Genomic DNA, 23,076 nt, shown 5'->3' on the forward strand with positions numbered 1-23,076 from the left:
AAGGGATCCCAGCTATGTTGGAGTGGAGCTTTTTGCTTTGGGAGAGAAGGAGGGTACGTTGGAACTTTTTGAGACGGTGATTGAATACTCTTATGAGGACTGGTTGAAGGTGATGGCATGGAGAGACCTGGGGCTTGTGTATAAGACTCTAGAAGGCTTGCAAGAGGTTCCAAGAGAAGGCGAAACGGAGTCCCTGACTCAGAGTTTTGAAAGGTGTGAATGGGAAAGCTTGCAGAACTACGGTACAGTGGTGAAGAGTCTATCTCTAACTACAGATCGTAAGGTTTTGTTTAGCAGTACCCTGATTACAAACCCTATTGAAGGGGTTGTGGAGGATCCAGAAAAACAGGTTACTGAAATTATGTTTGACGCCGTGGACTGGCCTTTCTTGAAAGAGGTCATAAACTGTATAAATGATGGTTTTGACATCTTGACCAAATGTTCACAACTGGATTCGGTTAGAAGGAAAATATGCTGGATTATGGATTATATATCCCCCTTGAATGACGACGACGATGATAAAACAGACGACCTGTCGGGGGTTGGAGGGGGGTCTGACGGCTCAGGGGCTACTCTCTTCTAAGAGGGCGGTGTGTCATGACGTAGTGAAGAGATAGGATAAAAGGCGCAACAATTCATTCATGGTTTAAAATTAAAGAGAATGTCTTACCTGAAAGCTGCGGACGTCGACAGGCTCTACAGGCCTCTTCAAACCCGGGATCACCCCTGGTTCTATTCCCCAGATTTTGTATACACTCCGGAACCCTCTGACTGCGGTTACCCTCCAAGACCTCAGACCCCTGTCCCTCAGGACGAAACAACATGCGGGGCGATGGATGTCCAAATGAGTCTCGGGGATCCCCAGCCTCTGGAGCTCATGGAGGGCCTCGATTTTGCCGAACTGTGTACCGTCTGGGCGTCTCAGGAGGGGGTCAGTCCAATGGATGTAGAAACACCCCACAAACCACCAGGCGACCCAATGAGCATCGGACTGTCTCGGGGGCGTGATGAAGACGCAGGATTTATGCCCGGGGTATGTGACCAAGTAAGCAGAGTGGTTAAAAGCACCCTGGTGTATATTCTGAGTGCTCTCATCGACCGAGCTCTGAAAGAAGTCTGTCGGGGGTGTGAAGTGAATCACCCCAGTCAGTTGAGACACAGTTGTTTGTTTGAACCAGACCGTTACTATTTCCTGTTCTATTTCAACGTGTTTTACAGAAGACTGAACAAACCGTGGCTGAAACCGGCACTAATCAAGGCGCTGTCTTACTCCCACATACATGTCACTGCGGGACAAGTCCAGAAAATCATAGATGAGATTTTGCTGGAGCTGAAAAAGGAGCCGTTTATAATAGAGAAACTTGGGCAGCTGCTCAATGACCTGGATGAGCCGAGTAGAAAAACCGCTGGCAAGCTAAAAGCTTATTTCTTCCGTAAAGAAGTTAAAGCTGGGGGCAGCGACGAAGAATTCGACATCTACGCCACTGATTCAGACTCTGACCTGAACTAAGGGACTTTGAACATGGGGAATGTTCTGGACTACTTCTGCAACTGGTTCTGTCATCAACACTCTGCAGCTAACCTGAGAGCGCTATTACACCATGTGCTTGACAGAAAAGTAGCCAACGCGAGCCTTTTCTCTACAGATTTAACCATCGATGAGGATCAACTTTCAAACCTGGAAAAGTTAATGGTTGCTGTAACAAAGACCGGGGGGTACGAACAATGGGATGAAGCGCTCAAGGGGGCCAAGAATGATATTAGGCCATTTCATCAACATCTGTATGACCTTTTACTGAGCATGTTTAATACCCCTCTGTTTACTTTTAAAATAGGTCATATTGTTGTTTTATTTACATATGTAACTAAGGTGTGTGCCTACAAGATAAAGAAACAGGTATTTGTTGATATAGATCAAGTAACCAATCATCTGATTTCTTTTTGTCTGGACCATAGAAAAAATTGTTGTGTATGTTATACTTTTCTCAAATGTCTAAAAAGGGGTATCTGCTCTCCTGAAGTTGAATAAAAAACCTTGTATAAAAACTTTGCGCATAGTGTGGGTCTGTGTGTTTATTTGGCAGAATGACTCGGCAAGCTCCCCAAATGCATGAACTATACTACAACCCAGCCAAGATTGGGGGTTTGGCGGGTAAGAAGGGTTTTCAAAGAGGACTCGCTGAGGCCGGTGTGAAGGTTAATGATGTGGTTGTTTCAGAATGGTTACGGGAACAAGACGCCTATACCTTACATAAACCTCTCAGGATTAACTTTAAAAGAAACCGCGTATATGCAACTGACATAGACTCACAATGGCAAATGGATCTAGTCGATATGTCAAATTTATCAAAACATAACAATGGTCACAAATTTATGTTGATGTGTATCGATGTGTTATCAAAAAATGCCTGGGCTTGCATTCTACATAATAAAACAGGTCGGGCGGTGACAAGGGCCTTTGAGGATATATTGTCCCAGGGCCGATGTCCTAAAAAACTGCAGACTGATAAAGGAAAAGAGTTTCTCAACAGAGAATTTCAGAATCTACTGAAGAGACACAAAATACATCATTTCACCACCTGTAATGAGCTTAAGGCATCGGTGGTGGAGAGGTTTAACCGCACCATAAAGACCAAAATGTGGAGATATTTTACAGCGGTCAACACGTTCAAGTATTTTGATAAAGTTCAGGATTTTATCGATGCTTACAACCAAGGGTATCACACCAGTATTAAAATGAAGCCTATAGATGTTGATCAAAGTAATTCTTTTAAGGTCTATAAAAAATTATACGGCCCATTTATTAAGAAGGGAAAAACTACTTATAAGTTAAACATCGGCGATGTGGTTCGCGTTTCAAAGCTAAGGAGTACTTTTGCCAAAGGTTATGAACAAACATTTTCTGACGAATATTTTACAGTTACCGAACAGGTGGCTAGAGACCCCCCCGTGTACCGGTTAAAAGACTATGATGGGGAGGATATAGAAGGAACGTTTTACGAAGCCGAGTTACAAAAAATTATTGTGGGTAAAGACAGTGTATACAGAGTTGAAAAGATATTAGCTGAGAAAACCCAGAACCGGAAAAAATATGTGTTGGTGAAATGGCTTGGATGGCCTGAAAAGTTCAATAGTTGGGTCCCGGAACAACAGGTTTGTGATATTCAAGCCTTATAACAACATGCCCGCGGGTGTGTTGGGGGCATTACTTTCGATACTCAAGATGGAATCAGGAGGCTTCTACGTGACTCTACCCAGTAACGCCTCTCTCGATATATACCCTAAAAATGAAATATCCAGTTACACGGTACAATTTGGAAAATCTATAGATCTAAGGGGGTCGTGGGAAGTGGGGTTGGCGGAAATACAGTATCCTTACACTTGGGCTGTTTTACAAGATAAGGATGCCACCTTCGCCATTTTTGATGATGTTAAAAAGAGTCAATGGACATTCACGATACAAGGAGGTTATTATGACAATGTGGATAAAATATTAGATGAGATGCATAAACAGTTCTCAGAAGGCACCCCCAACATCAAGCTATATTACAACCCTATTAAAAACAGAGTGTACAAGGTGTCAAAACCAGGTATTAGCATTCAAACCAACGGACAACTGGGGCGTATATTAGGGTTCTATTCTGACACAGAGAGCAGGTTCTCAGAAGTGGTGGCCCCCTTCCCGGCTGACATCAGGGGCGGCTTTTACACTCTTTATGTGTATACGGATATCATAACCCACCAGAGGGTCGGGGATAGTTATGTCCCCCTTTTGAGAAATGTACTTATTAAAGGTAAAAGCAATGACATGGTCACAATTACTTATGACAAGCCACACTACGTACCAGTCTCAAAGACCCACTTTGACAACATCACGATCGAAGTAAAATCGGATCAGAATATCAACGTACCCTTCCGCTTCGGTAAAGTTATTGTCAAACTACATTTTCGACCCCTGAAACAGTGTGTACATTATTAAAATGGCTACCTTGAGGGGTTATGTAGATCCTAGCGCCTATGTGGATTATTACAAGATGCAAGCCGGGAACGGCTTGCCCGGTTTTGTAGGAGCCCCCACAATGTATGGCGCCGGTCTAGGAGGACTCTTTCGTGGTCTCTTTAGAATGGCCGTACCCCTGCTTAAGAGAGGCTTTGCTATAGCCAGACCCCACTTGAAATCAGCGGCTAAAAATATTGTTAGTGACGTGTTCACCAATGTTATGAACCGGGCAGCTAGCCATGATCAGCAGGAGGGTTCGGGTCTCATGGTAATGGCGAGGAGGGGGGGTAAAAGAAGAAACAGTATGTGTCCACCAGGGCGACGAAGATCCGTGGCTAACAAAAAACGAAGAATCTCTCATTCTCCAACATATCGTGGAAACACTCGGAGAAGGAAGCAGCACAAGAAAAAACCTGCAAAAAGAAAGTCTCAAAGAAAGACAAATAGAGCCTCAGGATACATCTTTTAAAAATGTCTTTTGTCCACAGTCTATCAGAAGAATGCGTCAAATCAGAACTGGATCTGTTTACAGTTCCATACACTCAAACGAGTATAGATAAGAGCATATATGTAGAGATACCCCCTCTTTCCGCAATTTCAGATACGGCCCCTCTGGAGTTTTTTATAGCTGGCAATGGCGAGGATTATATTGATTTGAATAACACATTTATTTTAATGAACTGTAAAGTGACTGATGAGGATGGCGATGCAATCGAGAAGACGGCCAACGCTGGGGTCATCAATTACCCGGTGGCCACCATGTTTTCACAGGTGGATGTGACCCTGGGAGATCGGCTCATTAGTCAAAGCAGCAATACTTACCCCTATAGGGCCATGATGGAGTGTATCCTTAATTATAGTGAGGAGACCCTAAGCAAACAGTTCAGCCCCGGCCTTTTCTTCAAAGACACCCCGGAAGCTATGAACGACAAGGATCCAGAGGGACTCAATAAGGGTTTGCAAAAAAGAACGGCCTTTTCAACAGAAGGGAGGACCTTTGAGCTAATGGGACATATCCATGCAGACATATTTTTCCAAGAAAAACTCATGCTCAAAGGGGTAGACATTAAAATTAAAATGATCCGAATAAAAGTGCTTTTTGTCTGATGACCTCTGATACTGAAAAATATAAACTGACCATATTATCGGCCTCGCTGTTTGTGAAAAAAGTATCCGTCTCCCCGGCGGTTAAACTAGGACATGCGCAGGCTTTAATGACGGCAAACGCCAAGTACTCGATCGAAAGAGTCTATATGAAAGTCCACAGTATCCCCGCAGGGACACGGGTGATGAACCAGGAAAATCTGTTTCTAGGACAGCTCCCAAAACAGGTTATTATAGGTCTCGTGGTTAATGATGCATTTACCGGGGTTTACAACAAGAACCCCTTTAACTTTAAACATTATAACGCGGAATTTATAGCGCTGTACGTCGATGGTGTGCAGGTTCCATCCAGACCTTTTCAACCTGACTTTGAAAACGGCAACGCGGTTCGTGAATATTACAGTCTAGTACTGGCTACGGGTCGCCATCTCAAGGATCAACCTCTGCTGATCGATCGCCGGGAATACTGCAGCGGTTACACCCTGTACGGTTTCAACCTGACCCCTGACTAAGAGTGTGGACAACATTTTTCACTGATGAAGACGGGCAATATGCGTTTGGAGATGCGTTTCAAGCAGCCTCTACCACGCACTGTAAATATGGTCGTGTATGCTGTGTTTGACAACATTAATGAGGTGAATCAGAGGAGAAACGTTCTGTATGATTATTATTAAAATGAACACCAGAGAGCTCAACCACATCATGAATGCCCTGGCCGGCTCACGGAAACTGTTTCAAGGAGTCTACGCCTGCGACCAGCTGCCTAAATTTAAGATCAAGAATTTACCTGCATGTACATAATCAACACACACCCTAAAAATATGCCCGGAGAACATTGGCTGGCTATTTATCTAAGGGAGGACCGCCGTGGTGAATTTTTTGATTCCTATGGAAACCCCCCGGATTTCAGACCTTTCCCTCGGAAGATCAATAACTTTCTGCTCAACAACTGTCAAGAAACCATTTACAGCGGTCGTCAAGTACAAAGTCTTCAGACCTTCACTTGTGGTCAACACTGTGTGTTTTTCTTATATCATAGATCTAAAGGAAGGTCATACCCCGATATTATGGCCTTGTACAGTGAGGATTTAGGCCAAAATGATAAAAAAGTGGCAGAGTTTGTCAGGACACTGTGGACCCCCCCTTATAACACAATGACTTACGACCCTAGCCAGCCATGTATACAGATGGGGTGTTCTTGTGAGGATTTTAAAAGATGTCATGCGTGTTAAAGTGAAAAAATAATGAAAACAGCCTTTGAATCATTAGTTTTGTTTTTATTCAACACAAATCTTATACAAAGCAGGGTTATGTTATAAATAAATGTACAACATTTGAAAAAAAAAAAAAAAAAAAAAATTGTTTGTCGGTTCCTTATTTACAGGGGAGACAAATAAAAACATGAGATTAATAAGCTTCCCAACGATGGATAGATCCTGAGGATGGTTGTTCAGCATGGTCAGAGTAATGAGATATCGGAGTCAGATCAGTCACCACCTCTTTACACAGATGGATTTTTTGTCGCGTTTCCTGGTTAGGGACTGTTGATTGGGGCATGTTCAGACAGGCCATCGCCTGTAGGAAAGCATTCCAGCCTACAGGTCGGCGACTATCGGGTACCTTATTAGTGCTAGTGACACTCTTCAACAAATCAAACATGTGTGAACCTTTGATCAGTTGTCCTTTAAAAACAAATTCACCCTGTTCATTCCAAGTCGTTACCCGCGGTTTCTGAACCATTTTGTGCAGAATATATTCTGCATGTCTTTTGCTTCTGGCCGGCATGTTTCTCAAAACATCCGTTACAACATCTCCCTCTGAACTCTCAACAGGTTCGGTCACCGCAACATCTTTATCAACCGTACCCCCCGCATCAGCCCCAGAACCATTTTCTTGAGAGACCATGGTTAAAGTTAAAATGTTTTGATCTTTTTCACCCTGTCTAACCAGACGGAGGTAGCGCTGTAACGTGTTGCTATACATCTGGGCTTTGGAATACTGATTTAAATCGGCCCTGGCCAGTATAGCTTTCATTTCAGAGTCCAGGTTGTTTTCGGCCGTTTGTCTAATGGGCTCTGGCCCGACAACATTTTTTCTCAGTTTCTCAAGCTGCTCCTGAGGGATCAAAAACATTTTCTGAGCATATTCCATTATTAACCCACTCTGGAAGCTAGAAGACTGGTTAGGAAAGGCACGGCTATGCTCAACAGCGGTCCTATAAAACCTCCGGTTTGATTAATCTTCTTTCTTTTTCTTTTAATAGAATACTTCTTATTAGCGATGATCTTGATAACCGCTTTTTGTTTTTTGAGTTTAGAATGTTGAGAAGGGGTTAGGGGTATATTACCGCGTAAGATGTTAAAAGCTATTTCACACAGGGTCTCGATCAAATCCGAGGGGGCCCCAGCCAGCACAGCTTTCCTATGGCGCGGGCTCCCCTCAAATAACATTTGCAAAAGCGGCAGATTTCTTTTAATCCGAACAGACATTCTTATTTATTTCCTTTTCTTTAGCACATACACTGCCGGCCAATCGGGCGGGCACAAACCTGTTCTGAGGCGAAAGTCTTCTGGGGTTTGTGCTTTTAAGTCCGCAATCAAGTACCCGTAGGGTTTTTTGGTGGCATCCTCAAATGCCTCCAAAAAGAACTTGGTCTGGTTAGGGTACATTTGACGAGCCAAGACGGTGACCTGTAGTTTATCTCTGGGGTTTTTAAAAAGAATTATATAATTGGCATTTAAATTAATAGTGCGGCTTTTTTTACCTTGAAAAAATAGATTTTGAACTAAATAAATAATACTTAAATTCCTATGATGAGTGTACTTTGTGAAAGCTTTTTCCACTTCACTGTTGTCACCGGCCTGCTCCATCAGGTCATCAAGGATCACTAGATTAGTTTGTCCGGGCGGGAACAGGTCATCGTCACACAACGAGGCGGGGAGACCTTGCACAAATTTCAGATTATTTTTTTTCGATGCCAAATCATCGTAGAGAGGTTGCCAGCAAGAGTAACACCACACTATGTTGTCAAGAGCTTGGGACACGGTTGCGTCCACATCTTCTATGATGTTCTTTATAAGATAGCTCTTACCCGAATTGGAGGGACCGGCTATAATACAGGAGAAAGGGTGTTGAAGTCTGTTATCAAAACCACCGCTAATATCCATAAGGCAGAGTGGTATAATCAGTCTTCAACACTCTTTTATTGTACACCACCCTGAACCGTTTGTTTAGTGATCTATTTTCCAATGTGTACCCCTTTTTATTGCGATAGATCTGATTTCCGGCTGTAATAATCTCGCGAGGAGGCGCGTCTTTCTCAGTTACAAAACTTTGTACCAGGGTCGTCAGAGACTTGATGTTAATGAGCTTGTTGTTACAATGGTTCAGAGTGAAACCCTTAACTTTCATACAGGTCTTACCCGCAGCCGTTCTGTATGCGTAAGTCTTAGGACCCCCTGAAACAAACTCCACTATGTGGTCCTGAGGATCTAGCTCGCTCGTTAACTCCCCAAGGTAGTCCCCGAGGGGAGGGACCCAATCCCCTGGCCTGGTGACAAAGATTACAGAGTCAGTATCATGATAGAGCGTGCGTTCCTGCAGCTGATCCATTAAGTTGTACAGTTCAAGCCGGGCGTAAGCCGTGGTAAAAACCGCTATGAAAACATTAACGTTCTCCTGTTTGGTGGGGAAATCTTTAGGGGCCCTCCACTGGACCTGTGCCACGTGGTCATTTAAGAATTGAAAGTGTGATACTGCATGTTGTTTGGAAAACATAAATTTTATAAACTGTTCAGGGGTTTTAATCAAGGTTGTGTTTAGACGGTTATTTCTTTCCCCAAACTTACCCCACAGACTGTTTAAAATCAGTTTGGACATTTGTCTCTTGGCGGGGTTTACAGTTATGTTCCCCGGCTCTAGACGGATCCCTTCCTTTTCAAAATATTGCTGAATGTACCGCTCTTTGGCCGCGGAGTCAACACACCATGAGGGATAGCCCGATGCCTCCTGTTTCCCTTTCAGATGGGTCATAATGTAATCAGCAAAAAGAGTATCAGATTTTTCAGAAAAATGCCAAACCTCATACACCTTACCGACTCTGTAACCTTTCTCCACCGCCTTGTCAAGCTCAATGCTACACCAGACACCCGTCAGCGCTCTCTCGTCATCACTGTGCAGACAAGAGGTATTTTGATTTTCAGTTTCCACACACGTTCTACACAGAGGGAACATCAATTTTCCCGAACACCTGTAAGGCAACACGGGTAAGAACAGCTCGCGAGGAGGGTACATGGTGACTTTGATCAAACCAAAGTACTGTCCGATTTCGAGAAAGTCACGATAAACAATGGTTGGATGCCCCACCGGGTACATTTTGGTCTTGTTGACATAAGGGTACAGACTGGTGAAATCATAGTAATCTACTCTCTCACCCTCCTTTACCTCATAATGTAAACAGAGGGCGTTGGTACGACCCCCAAATAACGCATCCCTGGGCTCTAGACGTTTAGGAAAGTCCAAGGTTTCCATAAACCGTTGTACCCCCACATCCTGTTGCTTCAGGGTCATCCACGCGTGTTCCCAAATCACCAGCACATTCAAACCATAGGTGTTTTTTAAAGTTTCAATTCGTTCCTGGAAATCATAGTACATATCACCGCAGAGTTTTTGTGTTACGGGGTTAAAGGTGTTTGGGTCGAAGCACTGAGGACAGCCATGGTAAATACAACCAGCAAACTCATAAGCGGTACGCCGCCCGGACACGTCGCTAAAACCGTCTAAGTAGTAAGGCCCCATTTTGACTTCCCCTTGATTTAAAGCATGTCTGATGAAGATGTTATCCCGGGCACTCAGATATTCCAGCCACTGTATGGAGACAGTCGAAAAGTTATTTTGTCTAGCACGATAGTTGTCAGAAGTGGTGACCGCTATAGTGTTTTTCTGCAAGAAATTGGATCGCTACATTTTCATGCAGAGAGACGCTATGGTCACACTTTGCAAAGGGTCGAGACCCGATGTGTTGATAACCTCGGCGCGGAAACGCAAACAGGCTTCTTTAAGGATCAACACATCATTTTTACAATAAGCGGCCATATCTTCTCGGAAATCAAAAACACCTCCCTTAACCGTATTGTACCATTTAAAGAATTCCTCCCTCTCATGAGACATCATAGTATCAACCCCATAATAAGAGGCGGGCGGGTAGGACCCTCGATAATTTTGAGTGTCCTTAGTATTAAAAAAATGGCAGAACCAACCTTTCTTCTGAGCCTCAAAACCCAGAGCTTTAGGCAAAGCGCTCAATTTCATGGGGAGGAAATTTAACGAGTCTATGTAATGTTGGTTGAAATCTTCGTCGGTGAAACACATGATCTTGCTACCCTGAGCTATTATTTTTGGGGTCACCCCATTTTCCACCAGATACTTCATCAAAATGTAAGAATCATAACCCTTAGCATTGTGGGCAATAAATGTGTAATTGAGGTATTTTGGACCGCAATACCGCGTAAAGAAATCCCTGACACAACTCTCACCGCTAGCTGACCACTCACGATCCAACATGTCAATACAGTGTATATAATTAGCAACGTGGACCCCGTTTTCTTGCCAGCATTCAAAATCAAAAAAGACATACCAGTTGTGCGGCGGCTCCTTTTTAACCGGCTGAATAAAGCACTGGTGTTCAGACCCCGGGGTTAAATCAGCATTACAGATCCTACATCTCGGCTCCAGACATTTGTGTGGTTTAACCTCATGAAAACGGTACTGGGGGCAACACTGCGGGCAATATTTAGTTTGATCACAATAACTCCGTTTTTTAACCCCCTCAGCAGCGGCCCTCTGTACCTTATGTTCGGAAAAACAGAACGCGGAGAGACAAATCCTTAAGCAATCTTTACATCGGATGGTAGGGGCCAAACCCTTACGACATTGCGGATTGAAACAGACGTTACAGTAACCGTCACAGCGGTGCTTAAGCTTATCATTGAAGGCCTTATAACACCAATGACAAACATATGAACAACCCAAAAATGCCTTAGGAAGAGAAACAGTGTCTGTGTATGGGTTTCAGGATGTGTCTGAAATTTCACAAATACTTCCTTTACCTCACAACGGTACCACACAACAGTTTTTAAAGACAACAACTCCTCAAACATGGTAATGTCTGAAAAGGCAACCATCTGTTGAGAGTTTAAGCCGGCCCTCTGATGAAGCATTAAAGCCTCTTGCATAGCTTGGGGTTCAGGCATGTCGGGGGTGAGTAGTTTTATTAAACTGTAAGCAAAACAGAGCTTATTGTCCCCATTGGAACTCACCACTAATTGCCTGAGCTTGTTCCTAATTATGTCGTTCTTCAAGCATTTCGACAGTCTTCTAAGCGCCCCACCCTCAGGGTTACGAACCACATTCATTACCAGAGACAGACTTTCATCAGCTAAGATGGATGCGTTACTTTGCAATAACGCTTCGATTTTAGCCAGAAATTCATCAACATCTAAATTATCTCCACTCAGCATTACAGATAGGTTGCTAAACAAATCATCCCCTCTGAGTTCTAACTGTACAACATCTCGAGGTCTGACCCTTTCAGCAACCTGTTCAAGCATGTTTTGCAAGGCCTCGTGTATGTTGACAAATATTTCTGCATAATTGTCACAATTTAAAAGTTCTGCAAAATTAAAACGCTGAATAATTTCAAAATTGTTATAGGCCGGTCTATCTATAATCACGGGATCACTGGTACTCTTGGACACATCATTATTTTGAACAAAGCCTTCAACCCCTACATTCTCACAGAGCATGTCTTCCACAGCCTTATCAGTCTCAGAACCCTCCACATTCCGAACACCCCCACTGCTGACATCTACAAAACCCGCTTTTTGAGGAGGCTCATTTAAAGCCTGTAAAAGTCCTTCAAAGATATCCAACCGGTTAAAGTCAAGACCCTCCTCTATAGTGACGGCTGCTTCTGCCGCCGTACTGTGTTCTAATTGTCTCAAATCATTTATAATAGGGGCAGAATTTGGTCGGGGTAGCGTCTCCAAAGCCTCCACCATTTCAAACAAATCGGGGTGAACTAGGGGTTGAACCTCTATAAGCGCTACCGTTGGGAGGTGGTTATTTAGATCACTGACCATCTGTAACAGGTCAGGGTTCACCGGTAAGTCTGTTAATTCACATTCTATCGGTGGTGATTGGGGGTTATTTAAATCATTTATCATTTGTAATAGTTCCTGGTTCATTGGGACATCAGAGGAGTTCACAACAGGGCCGGGGATGTTCTCTCGGGAAGGTCTTTTTGGGGCCCTAACTTGTTCATAATCCTTTAGTTTGTGAGTTCTTTTACCAAGTCCGGACATTTTTTTATTTATTTTTTATTTTTCCAACAACCCACAATAGTAAGGCGTTTTGTATCTATTAAAACATTAAATACGGTACAATTCGTTAGTAAGGGTATTAATAAGGGTGTTTTGGCTCTCTATCACAAGGTTTTGCCCCACTAACACAAGTCTTTGATTTTGTAACAAAGTATGTAGCAACTCATGCCGACCTTCAGGAAGTAGCTCCGGGGGATGGTGGCCTGGCTCAGCTTCAAAGGATGGTCGCTCCGGTAAATCTCGGTCGAAGGAGGCAGGGAGCGAGCGTATACTCACGGACGGAGACCAAGAAGGCCTTTGCGGTGACACCCTGGCCAATCGCGGTGTACTGTTCAGCGTTTCTGTAGCCAAGAAACGGGGCTGGGGGGACGATGTTGAAACCAGTCCGTCGTTGGGTGGTGTGTCAACCCTGACTGACGGCGACCCCTGAGGTTGTTGGTTGCCTGTATTTGTTCCGCCCGACAATGCGGCGGGCTGAATCTGGGTTGTTGAATTACCCCCAGAAGGCTGTGGCCTGAGTAGATGTTGGGGGGTCTCCAAGACCACCGTGGGGGATCCTCTCGGTGATCTCTCCAGGGAAGATGTTTGATCCCACTTAGATGAGGTAATTGTCCTCAATAGCTCATCCACAGAATGACTATCCCAAGAGTCTTGGGAAGAATAAAAATATACATTACATTTACATCTTTAAACGGCGACAGAAATCAAACTTAAAACAACATGTCCAGGACCTTCAAAACCTTTAGCTTTTTTAGACCTTTGAAAATAGGCTTAGCCATTCACTACAACGCCTTATTATTTACAGACAATATATTTATTAGGACTTGATAATAAATGTAAAACAGAGAAGCCTCTGTAAATAAACGGTTTCTTAAATGTTTCTTTAAAAACTGTAATATTGTTAATAAAACACTTTTTATACACACACACACCACATTTCATTTTTAAACGAACCTTCCAAGTGTAAACGCTTCCTGATCCCGGGACTTCCTGTTTCACAAACGTTTTCACGATCTGTTTAAATATTAAATACAATGAACACCTTCAAGCCTTTTCCTACAGCCACTTTAAAACAGAAGTATAATTGCGGGAGATAAGCCAAACAACTTACTAAAACCTTTCGGACAGCTTTACTTCCTAACCAGACGGTAGGGCAATCGGTCATTTCTAAACACGTGCCCCAGAAACAAGCCTAGACCTGTCCGGACTTCTAAAGATCTTTCCCAGAACCCCCCGCCCTACAGGAAATGGGCACCCATCACTTAAATATTAGCCCTCAATGGGCAAACAAAGCCCTTTTAAAAACATTAAAGTTTGAAAGATCTTACTTACCTCCAAAGAATAATCGTTTCTTATGTTTTTCAGCTGGTAAGAGACATGTTTAACCTTTAACCACCCCGCTTTATAAAAAGCTTTAACCTCTTACAAGCGGCAGATATATACTCACCGCTATCAGATACAGGGGCTGACGGCCTTTCAGATTCTTGAAAGGTTACGGTTCTCGAAGGTAAAACGAAACAAGCCCTCGATGTGGAAGGCCTTTCGTTGTCTCGAACCACGTTTCTTAATACTGTTAGAAAGGATAATTTTTTAAAATTAACAAAACTGGCCTCATAAATCTTACAGAAACGTTATACAAACAAACAGGGGTTTAGTTCTTACCCGGTCGGCAGACAGCCTGTCTAGGGACAACCACTTCTCTTGGTTGATCCTCGGAGACATTAATCACAGGCCTTTCGATAGTTTCTGTGTAATTAAAGAGACCGGCATTAATATATATTAAAACGTTTTCATAACTCTAATGAGCCGCTTCAAAACCACACACACACCCATACATAAGAACCCATGAGCGCAAACACAAAAATCTTACCGTCGTTGTTCCAGATGATCTCCTCAGCGTTGGGAATTAACTCCTGTTGACTGGCTGAAAAATAATTTTACAGAACTTAAAACAGATGTTATAGCCTTATTTACAATACATGCCCACAACACGCTCTGAGTCAATGAAAATAATCTGAAGACTTACCTAAAAACTCGTTTAAATCGAAGTCGTTGATGTTGTTTCCGGACATTGTTGATCTTTAGGCTTAAATCGAAAGGTCAATACGAGTCTGTCGAGCTGAAGACCAGACCTTCATACTTATACTGATGGCCAGATGCTGGATCTGCTTGTAAGGCATTGTTCTGGGCTGGCCTTTGTGCCGTCCTGTTACCAATTAACATATCAAAACCAACCAATAAAACGACACTGCATCAAATTTCAAATAGAAACCAAGATGGCGACGATCTCTCTCCTCTCTACTCTAAACTTTTATTAGAACCTTTTGGTCTCTCAAAAAAACATTTTTAAGCATCAAGACCTATAGTCAATAAACACTAAGAATATTTCAGGCCTTTATAAGCGCTAAAAAACAACCTGAGCCAAGAAAATAACTATAAAGATCTAAAATAAGTAGCGCTTTTACAGTGATTTTTTTTTGTTATTTTTTTAATAGCGATGCTTTGTTTGGTATTATACAAGTCACAAACTACTCAGAACAGCGTTTATCCCCGCAAAATAGATATTTGGGTTTATTTTACAAAGCTTATAAATTATATAGTTTAAAAGTATTCTGAATGTTTTGATACCACACGCCATACCTACGTTTGTCTGAGCCCACCCCCGCCCCCCATGGTGTGAGTGATTTAGCCTTGAGTGTTGTGATCTATTTAGCATTGAGTGATCAGTTGTTTTTATTTTTTAAATGATTCCTTATCATCAGGGATTGAGACTGCTAAAATACCTTAAAAACATATCCTTATCTTAAGTCTAACTCTTATGAGCTTTAAGACCCTAGAATGTATTTAAGTAAAACGAATGAACACATTATGTGTGAGATAAAATATAACCACAGCTTTTTTTTTTTTTTTTTTTTTTTTTACAAAAACAATTAACCTATACACACAAACACCCACACACACACACGCCCTCTTTTTTTAATTTTATTTTTAATTAAATTTGAAGGGAGAGACAGAGCCATATACATTGGGGTTAACATAAGTACCCTATGCAAAACAGGCATTGTTAGGACCTGTGACCATTACAGACAACAGAACTTGTTGATCTTATAAAATGATTGGGCGAGAGAGACAGAGAGAGAGAGACAGACAGAGACAGAGACAGTGTGAATATGATAAACGCACTATTCAAAATGGCATTGTTAAGACCTGGGACCATTACAGACAACAGAACTTGTTGATCTTATAAAATGCTTGGGCGAGAGAGAGAGATAGAGACAGACAGAGACAGAGACAGTGTGAATATGATAAACGCACTATTCAAAATGGCATTGTTAAGACCTGGGACCATTACAGACAACAGAACTTGTTGATCTTATAAAATGCTTGGGCGAGAGAGAGAGATAGAGACAGACAGAGACAGAGACAGTGTGAATATGATAAACGCACTATTCAAAATGGCATTGTTAAGACCTGGGACCATTACAGACAACAGAACTTGTTGATCTTATAAAATGCTTGGGCGAGAGAGACAGAGAGAGAGAGACAGACAGAGACAGAGACAGTGTGAATATGATAAACGCACTATTCAAAATGGCATTGTTAAGACCTGGGACCATTACAGACAACAGAACTTGTTGATCTTATAAAATGCTTGGGCGAGAGAGACAGAGAGAGAGACAGACAGAGACAGAGACAGTGTGAATATGATAAACACACTATTCAAAACAGGCATTGTTAAGACCTGGGACCATTACATGTAAATTTAAAAAGACCCCCAACCACTACAGGAAGAGCCGACCCATTCACACTCTACAGTTGACCAACAAGAACAACAAGAACAACCGGTTATGGGAGGCCTTGTTGTTCAGGGTTTTATGGGTGTACACTTTCTGACGGATATGACGTAGGAATAATTAAGGAAATAACTCTACCTAAAATCACGCCCCCCAATTATGACGTAGGAATATTAATAAGCTTAGGGCATACGTCATAACAAAATAGGCCGCGCCCAAAAAACCCTACTATCTACTGTCACAGTTAGGAGCTAAGGGGAAGGGGGCATATGATGATGATTAAAAAGAAGTACACAAAAATAATGTGTCTGGTGCCTTTGTAAATAGTTTAATGAAATTAAAGGATGCTGATCTGATAAGATACAGCCAAAATTTTGCAATGGACAAATTGTTTTAATTTTTCATTACAGTTATTGTTTTATTAGTAAGTACTTTCGATTGTCCTAGGACTTTAAACTAGAGTCAATTTGAGAAGAAATAATAATTTGCTGAATAAAGTCCTATTTTCTAGTGACCCCCACAAATACAACCCACAGCGGTCAAATCCTCTGAAAACAAGAATATATATACACACTCACCTAAAGGATTATTAGGAACACCTGTTCAATTTCTCATTAATGCAATTATTTAACCAACCAATCACATGGCAGTTGCTTCAATGCATTTAGGGGTGTGGTCCTGGTCAAGACAATCTCCTGAACTCCAAACTGAATGTCTGAATGGGAAAGAAAGGTGATTTAAGCAATTTTGAGCGTGGCATGGTTGTTGGTGCCAGACGGGCCGGTCTGAGTATTTCACAATCTGCTCAGTTACTGGGATTTTCACGCACAACCATTTCTAGGGTTTACAAAGAATGGTGTGAAAAGGGAAAAACATCCAGTATGCGGCAGTCCTGTGGGCGAAAATGCCTTGTTGATGCTAGAGGTCAGAGGAGAATGGGCCGACTGATTCAAGCTGATAGAAGAGCAACTTTGACTGAAATAACCACTCGTTACAACCGAGGTATGCAGCAAAGCATTTGTGAAACCACAACACGTACAACCTTGAGGCGGATGGGCTACAACAGCAGAAGACCCCACCGGGTACCACTCATCTCCACTACAAATAGGAAAAAGAGGCTACAATTTGCACAAGCTCACCAAAATTGGACAGTTGAAGACTGGAAAAATGTTCCCTGGTCTGATGAGTCTCGATTTCTGTTGAGACATTCAGATGGTAGAGTCAGAATTTGGCGTAAACAGAATGAGAACATGGATCCATCATGCCTTGTTACCACTGTGCAGGCTGGTGGTGGTGGTGTAATGGTGTGGGGGATGTTTTCTTGGCACACTTTAGGCCCCTTAGTGCCAATTGGGCATCGTTTAAATGCCACGGCCTACCTGAGCATTGTTTCTGACCATGTCCATCCCTTTATGACCACCATGTACCCATCCTCTGATGGCTACTTCCAGCAGGATAATGCACCATGTCACAAAGGTCGAATCATTTCAAATTGGTTTCTTGAAAATGACAATGAGTTCACTGTACTAAACTGGCCCCCACAGTCACCAGATCTCAACCCAATAGAGCATCTTTGGGATGTGGTGGAACGGGAGCTTCGTGCCCTGGATGTGCATCCCACAAATCTCCATCAACTGCAAAATGCTATCCTATCAATATTGGCCAACATTTCTAAAGAATGCTTTCAGCACCTTGTTGAATCAATGCCACGTAGAATTAAGGCAGTTCTGAAGGCGAAAGGGGGTCAAACACAGTATTAGTATGGTGTTCCTAATAATCCTTTAGGTGATTGTATATTACCCGCCGGCAGGATGATAACAATAGAGTTGAGTGATACACCGATCAGTCATAACATTATGACCACCTGCCTAATATTGTGTAGGTCCCCCTTTTGCCACCAAAACAGCACTGACCCGTCGAGGCATGGACTCCACTAGACCTCTGAAGGTGTGCTGTGGTATCTGGCACCAAGACGTTAGCAGCAGATCCTTTAAGTCCTGTAAGTTGCGAGGTGGGGCCTCCATGGATAAGACTTGTTTGTCCAGCACATCCCCCAGATGCACGATTGGATTGAGATCTGGTGAATTTGGAGGCCAAGTCAACACCTTGAACTCATAATTTCTCAGACCAGGCCACCTTCTTCCTTTGCTCCGTGGTCCAGTTCTGATGCTCACGTGCCCATTGTAGGCGCTTTCTGCAGTGGACAGGGGTCAGCATGGGCACCCTGAGTGGTCTGCGGCTACGCAGCCCCATACGCAACAAACTGCGATGCACTGTGTGTTCTGACACCTTTCTATCAGAACCAGCATTCACTTTTTCAGCAATTTGAGCTACAGTAGCTCGTCTGCTGGATCGGACCACACAGGCCAGCCTTCACTCCCCATGGGCATCAATTTCCTCCATTTCCACTGGCTTAAGCGTCCATGCCGTGCCATGCCGTGCCGGACGCCTCCCAGAGCTTTTTCTGTAAACCAGGCTGTTGTGAAGTCCGTCCCTCTGATGGGAGGAGCAGCGACTGTGGGTTTGGTTTGTGTTATAAACAGAGACAGGAAACAGTACGAGCGACACAGCCTGAGGGGGGAGGACTTGTGTGTCTATTTTATTCTTTGTGCTTTAACAGCGTAATAAATACACGTTTCTGTTAAGAGATATCAGGAAGCGCTGAACGTGTATAGACAACACGTCCCCATAAGAATACGTTTCCATGTGCAACAATAATACTAAATAGCGAATATGTATTGTTATTATTATCGTCATCATTTGTGCTAGTATATATGTATTTTTAACGGCACAGTGTGACTCCCTAATTTATTACTCTTTCTGCAGATTTGTAACTGCAAACAATACTTTTTGCCGTATTATTTATAATTTACTTATCAGACGTCCTTAACCAGGGCAAATTACAGTTGAAACAAAATACACACGTTTCACGATTAATCATCCAGATACAATATAGCAGGTTATAATTGAATTAAAGTGTGCACGTCTCAGTCATGGCGTTTATGGATGCATTTCTTAAACCAGTCCTTAATGTTTTAGAGGGAAACCCAGATCTGCTGTATTTATTTATTCATTAATTTAACTTGTAAATGGGCACGTTAACTAAATCGTGATCGCCTTCATACTGACTGTCTTTGCGGATTGTCCTGCACACCATTCACAAAACACAGCCTGAAACAATGTCCAGTTATTCATAAAATATTAATAAAATTTATAAAATTAATAAAATCAGGGCACTGCACTGGTCCTGTGAAATCCAAGTTTTTAATACACTCGGATATTAACTGTAAGCAGTCATTGTTTCTATACGTGGATTTCACTCCATGCTGCTAATAAACTTGTAATTTCTTCGTGATCGCACACGGCACTTGAGATTATATCTTCCGACACAATGTATCTGATCTCTTCCCTGTGTCAAGTCAAGCGCACACCTCCAGTTCTGAAAGCGAATCATGTCCTCAGTGGGTGGGACGGACGCTTACGGACACGTCTAGCACCAGCAAGTTAACTGTCCACAAAACACGGATGCGTCCAGAAGCTTAGCCAGTGGAAACACCCGTTTAAGCGTCCGGGTCCGCCAGTTGAAACGGGGCAAATGAGCCTTGGCAGCCCATGACCCTGTCGCCGGTTCACCGCTTTTCCTTCCTTGGACCACTTTTGATAGGTACTGACCACTGCAGACTGGGAACACCCCACAAGAGCTGCAGTTTTGGAGATGCTCAGACCCAGTTGTCTAGCCATCACACTTTGGCCCTTGTCAAAGTCAAAGGTCCTTACACTTGCCCATTTTTTCTGCTTCTAACACATCAACTTTGAGGACAAAATGTTCACTTGCTGCCTAATATATCCCACCCACTGACAGGTGCCATGATAACGAGATTATCAGTGTTATTCACTTCACCTGTCAGTCGTCATTATGTTATGGCTGATCGGTTTATATTTGCAAGAAAACTCAAAATACATACGTTATTGTCCCAATAGCAAATTTAAAACAGCTGAAAATACCTGAATGTGCTTTTTTGTGCTGGGTGGCAAAACATCAAGTGCCTTGGCTCATCTTGCCTCAATGCCAAGAACACCCAGGTTACTGGGGAGCAATAGGAACAAAGCAGGCAAACGCTGCCTGCATTTTGCTGGCATTTCAATGTGAATGAGTCTTTTGATGCAGGCAACCTCAGTGACTCATACTGTTTTTCTGGGTCTGTGGTCACAAAACATGAGATCACATGTATACAAGCAGAAGCTAAAATACAACTATACCAATATGCAAAGCTAACTCAACATTTTATTTGTTTATAATTTGACACTAATAAAAAGCGTTCCCCCCTTATTCCTTCATTACAATGATGTGAGGTGCTACATTGAAGTTAACATGCTAGATTAATTTCTCATTCACAATCACAATAAATAAATATACATAGAACATCTTAAAATTGAACACTATTTATCCTTCTGTTGTACATAAGAAATTGTCCACAGTTTTAAACACTGGGGTATATTCATAAAGGATTTTAAACCAATTCACTATTTCAGACACTTTTTCTGTATTGAATAAAATACAAATTAAAGTAAACGTGCAAACATTATTATTATTTTTTCATTATTATTTTTATTTCTTGGCAGACGCCCTTATCCAGGGCGACTTACAACATAAGTGCAAAACAAAGTGCAAAAATACAGTTAAGTACAAGACATCAATCATTACAAATTCAAGTTAACTAAAACATAGTAATACAAAATACATTTTACAAATTCTAATTTACAATTTACAAAGTACAGTAAGTGAGGTCCTACATCCTGGAAGGTGAAAGCTAAGTACAGTCAAGATATAGGGTCACAGTCAAGGGCAACGGGAAAGGGAGCAAGGAGGAAAACAATCAAAAGCACAAGAGGCATAATAAAAATTGTGAAGTGCTATCTAGCAGGGATAAAAGGACTAATATTACAAGTACTGTCGGAGTCTTGAGTTAGCGCCGGAATGAGGTCAAGGACTCTGCCGTTTTGACTTCGGTGGGCAGGTCGTTCCACCATTTAGGGGCCAGGGATGAGAAGGAGCAGCTCTGGAGGAAGGAGAGTGGAGAGGAGGTAGAGTTAGTCTTCTGGCACTGGAGGAACGCAGTGGTCTGGAGGGGATGTATGGAGAGACGAGTGTCTGAAGGTAGCTTTGTGCAGTGTGGTCGAGACAGCGGTAGGTGAGGGTCAGTGTCTTGAACTGAATGCGTGCCGGTATCGGGAGCCAGTGGAGGCAGCGGAGCAGTGGAGTAGTGTGTGCGAATCGTGGTGGAGAGAATACCAAACGAGCTGCAGGGTTCTGGATGAGCTGGAGTGGGCGGGTAGTGGATGCAGGCAGGCCGGCCAGGAGGGAGTTGCAGTAGTCCAGGCAGGAGAGGACCAGTGACTGGACGAGTAGCTGAGTTGAGAAGTCGGTGAGGAAGGGACGGATCCGGCGTATGTTGCTCAGGAAGAATCTACAGGTGCATGTCAGCGTGGTGATGTGCTGGGTGTCAGAGAGCGCAGGATTGAGGGTGACTCCTAGATTTTTAGTGGAAGAAGAAGAAGAAGAGAGTGTGGTGGATTCCAAGGGGATCGAGATGGGGAGGTCAGCAGAAGGTGAGGAAGAGTGGAGGAAAAACAGGAGATCCGATTTGGAGAGGTTGAGCTTGAGGTGGTGCGAGTGCATCCAGGCAGAAATAGCGGACAAGCAGGAAGAGATGCGAGAGGGTATGAGAGGGTCGGAAGAGGGAAAAGACAGAAAGATCTGGGCATCATCAGCATAGAAGTGGTAGGAGAAACCATGGGATGCGATGAAGGGGCCCAGGGAGCGAGTGTAGAGAGAGAACAGGAGTGGGCCCAGGACAGAGCCTTAGGGAACGCCTGTGAATAGAGGTTGGGGGGTGGATGAGGAACCTCGCCATGTCACTTGGTAGGACCGGTCACTGAGGTAGGAGGAGAACCAGGTGAGAGCAGTCCCAGAGATTCCAAGGTCAGCAGGGCAGGAGAGGAGGATGGAGTGATCAACGGTGTCAAATGCTGCGGAGAGGTCAAAGAGGATGAGGACTGAGGAGAGGGAGGCTGCCCGAGCACAGCTGAGGGAGTCAGTGACTGCCAGGAGAGCCGTCTCAGTGAAGTGAGCTGTGCGGAAGCCGGATTGCAGAGGAGTGAGTGTTGGGACAGAAAGACAAAGAGCTGACGGTGGACCGCCCGCTCGAGAGTCTTTGAGAGGAAGGGGAAGTCTTTGAGAGGAAGGGAACATCACCGCACATACAGTTTATCATGAATATGCATTGATTATGAATTTGGCTTGTTTTGGGGATATTTGACGAGCAGTCATGGGCAAAGCAATCTCAAGAAAATTATGCTTATTGAAGGCTGTGATGGTCCCAAGTCATCACTGCTACATTGTTGCATTTCCCCTGTGGCCAGACACCACGACACTGACACCACCTTTATCTCTGCTGACAATGCCGCATTTCTGACAGTGGCGGCAGACTGCATTTCTGACTAGTTCAGTAACAAACAATATTCAATTTCTGTACAATCTATATTGTCGCAATAACTCCCATCATCACAGTGCTGCAACACTTTTCCTTTCAGAGAAGGTGCGCTGATGTCGTCGTCTTATTGCTGCCATCTCCCAGCTCCTAACTATAGGGGACCTCGTGAGGTCTTCTAAATATTGGTTGAGTTCTTTTAATTCTCAGAATTTCTGGGGGGAGGCACTGGGGTGGCCAATCAGATTTCAGATTTTCATTTGATTGTTATGTGATTGCTGTATTTTGAGACAATCTGTTAGAGATTA

This window comes from Amia ocellicauda, chromosome 6, assembly GCF_036373705.1.
Source record: "Amia ocellicauda isolate fAmiCal2 chromosome 6, fAmiCal2.hap1, whole genome shotgun sequence".
NCBI lineage: Eukaryota > Metazoa > Chordata > Actinopteri > Amiiformes > Amiidae > Amia > Amia ocellicauda.